We start from the raw sequence: 3,907 nt of genomic DNA, 5'->3' as shown, positions 1-3,907 counted from the left end.
TCCTGAGATGTGCATGAACCCAAGCCTTTAGTGAGCAGTGGATTGCTCTTTTCTTGGAAAGCATACATGCTCCATCTAGTGGCGTTTGTTGGCTGCACAGAGCCAGCTCCGGATGTCAGCTGAAAGAAGAGCTTGTTAGTGCAAGCGGTAGTTCAGAGTTTATTCCACTCATCCATGCATTTCTGATCTCACCAGGAGAACAGATGAGAAACTGCGGTAAATGTGTAATTAATAAAGCAAACACACATGGCTTATTTCTTCCCTACCTCAACAAAAAGCGATGGGGGGACCGATCAGTCATTCCCATAGTATGCTTTGTTTCACAATCCTGGAGACTGATAGCTTCTGGACTCTCTCCCAGAGTTTGTAGTCCTTGAGTTTGAACTTGTCATATGGTTCTCATCCAAAGTTAGTTTCTACAGACAAAAGAACACAAACCACCTCCAGAAATGCGGGGGTTCCAAAAACACTGCTTCGAAAGTGGTCTTTGATTTGGTCTTCCTCATTTGTGGCAGTCAAAGAATACAATTTATTTCTCACGGGAAAGCACCTTGTCCACTAATGTTGATTTCCTATCAGCGACAAGGTCTTCTTTTATAATTTGCATAACTAGCAGCGTAAATCAGTTACTAAATTTGTTCAGATTTGAGTGCAGCTGTGAGAGTAAAAGGCAAATGAGGGGCATGCTAAGAGGAAAAGAAGACAGTGTCCAGTGTGTGAGATGAAACATTAAGGTGAGAGCTTATTAATCAGTGACAGTCTTAAAAAGTCGGTTAAGGGAAAGCACCGAAGATAATTTGGCTACAGCCTGTGAAATCTGAAGATGTGCTGCTTCTCCTTATTTGGATCTGATAGACCTGAAGATTTATTTCCCTTTCACTCAGAGGTGAGCTTTGCTTTTTGTCACTTTGATATTTTTAAGCTAATTCACTTAAAAAGGATTTTTTAAAACCCGCCATGCAACACTAAACTACTGATATGCATCATCCATGTACCTGAATGACATACAGGAGTGGAAACATGCTAGTTTAGTACTCCTGTGTCCAGTGTGCCATTAAGTTACAAATGGAGTGTGTCCAGATCTGCTGATGTTTATCAAATACTTAAGATGGGTTGAACAATACACGGCTCAAAAACAATCTCCAAACTTTTCCTCTTCAAGCAGTTTCCCAGACAATCTGAGCACAAAGAGAAGCAGGTAAGTTAAGGTATATGAGCCAGGCTTCACTAAGTGCGGTGATTACAACAATTCCAATCGCTTCCTTAAGAAGAGGAAGTCAACAGCCTCAGGTGCATGATAACCCACAGGTGCAGGGAAGCCAGAAGGCGGGAACACAAAACACCAAAACCAGCACACCCGATGGTTACTGTACTTTACAATGTATCACTTTAATCTAATAATGAATTTGTGTAAAGTTGGAGACTGTAAAGTAATGAAAAGTTATGCCTTGCACAGTAAAGTCATTGTCCTGGGTCACTTTGACCCAGCGCCCTTGGTTTTCTGAATGCAACTGACACCCTCGTCTCGACGAGAAGCCTGGGTTCGGGAGAGCCCGCTGAAGACATCCACCTTTTTGGAACCATGATAACAGGGTTCTTGCTGATCGGCGCTGGCTTGTCCCTGGCTTATCGAAGAATAAAGAAAGCGGAAACGGCTGTTCAAATCCCCACAAGGCTGCCCACTATGTTGATTGGAACGATGGAGCGAGCCGTGGCTTCTCAGAATGGGCGCATTAGACGCAGCACGGATGACATCTTGGAGAAGCTTGCAGCTGCGTTGAGTGCTGAGACTCTGACAACGTCTTGGAGAGGCTCACGGCTGTCGTGAACACTCGTGCTCTATGAGCAAACTGGATAACATCTTGGTGTAGCTGGATAACATCGTGGAGAGGCTCACGGCTCTCCAACGGGAATGGTGAGGAACCAGTGATGGACGTTAGATCGACTGTAAAATTGACATGCAGTTTTTCGCATATGCGGCTACCATATCGGCACCAGCTGCGGTCTCAAGGCTGGAGCTGAGCATAACAAACAACTTCTCCCCTGATAACAAACTGTGTTTGGACTCTTCGTTCCAAACGCCCTTGTATGCTTATCTCCAAGGCCGAGTCGGACGGCGGGTCTGGCCCAGCGCTGGATGAATAGTTGCAGGGCAGGATGGCTGTGTCTGGATCGGCTTACTTCTCACCCCTTACCCACCCCTGTTGCTTGTCACGTGCTTCATGATGTTGTGATGTGGACATTTATGTGCTCTTTGTGCAGAGGAGGTTTCTTTTGTTTTCTGTTCTCATGCTGTCCCCCCATAGGAGCCCAGCATGAGTAGAGGTCTCTTTTTTCCCCTCCTGAACTTGCCCATTGTATTGTACATTTCAGTGTTTTTCCATGGTACTACCGGTCTCCTCCCTATGTGATGTCTGTGTTGTGTATGTAAGGTCGGGGGGGGGGGGGGGGGGTCCCATTTCGCTGCAGGGCAACTTGCATGTGACAAAGGCTTTCTTGACTTGACTTTCTTGTGTTTTTGTATTTTGTTCTTTATTTATCCCATGGTTCCCAGGTTGTTCGGTTGAGTTTATTAGATTTCCCCCATGTCTTTACCCCATGTGCCCGCCCCCCCCCCCCAATGTATATCTGTGAGTTCCCGTGCCTCGTTTCTCCTCCTTGTGTTTTATTCCATGTTTTCCCCAGCCCGTTATGTCTGTGCTCTTCCCGTGTTCTCTCTCCCTCCAGTCTGCTTCTCTGTGTACTTCCTGTTTTACTTTGATAGTCTCCCGTCAGTATACGTCATGTTGTGTTTGCTCCTGCCCTGTCTCGTTATGATTTGAGCCCTCACACTAGCAGATTTTAGTGCATTACTGTTTTGCATAAAAACATTTAATTTGATGATGTTATCAGGATATCTAGAGAAAACAAGCTGATGCTATGATTTTCAAAGTCATCCTTTATTTCATTTTTAGGTTGTTATAGCAGATAAATCTCACTTAAAGCACAAATTTAGAGAGGTGTCAAAGAGAGAGTCTGTAACTCTAATTGCAGAAGAGTGTAACAGTTGAACAATTACTTTTAACTAATAAAAAAGCAACCACATGAACTGATTTCCACACATCTTCTGTCAGTTACAAGCTAACTGTAACAATGTAAGCCAGGATCCATCTGTGGTCACCACATCAAAGACTTTATATAAAATCTGTCCTGTTGCACAAGAGTATGCTCTTCCTGTAAAACTCTAGAGTGTACCTCTAGAGTTTTACAGAATAATTTAACAAAAGATTTGTTTAATAGCCAAAAATGAAAGCACACAAAAGGAAACGGGGTCACAAACAATAAAGCAGAACATCACAAAAGGGACCATAAAAAGCAAAGAATTTAACAGCCAGACAAAGATTCGGAAACACATAGGACTACAAATATATAAATATATATCTCAGGGCACTGAGACAGAATGAGGGAGGGGCAAAAAAAATCACAAAAGGAAGGAAAGGAACAGAAAATAAAACTGTGTGACACAACACAGAACAGACATTGGACGTAAAACAGGATATAACTCCCAGAAACACTGAGACGTGGGAACCGCACTACACTAGAGGACAGAGAGAGGTCAAAGCCATTTAGACATGACCAGATCAGAAGGAGGAAACACAGATGGAAATAAATTAAAACAAGCGATCGTACACAAAGAGAAGAATTCAAACGCTTTAACACCACTGGAACAAAAGAGCCTTTGTTCGTGGTGGCTCTATCAGATCAGAACTTGAACAACTAGAAGCAGCAACCACCAAAAAGTAGTTTAAAGATACGTCGAACATGCTGGATTATATGTCTACCTCTACTTGGTTGCATGTTTTTAAAATGAAAGAAAAAAGTAGAACTCTTCCATCCTGCAGTGCAGCCACACAGTGCAAAAAATATT

Source organism: Astatotilapia calliptera, chromosome 7 (assembly GCF_964374335.1).
Source record: "Astatotilapia calliptera chromosome 7, fAstCal68.1, whole genome shotgun sequence".
Lineage (NCBI taxonomy): Eukaryota > Metazoa > Chordata > Actinopteri > Cichliformes > Cichlidae > Astatotilapia > Astatotilapia calliptera.
Note: the sequence above shows the minus strand (reverse complement) of the source record.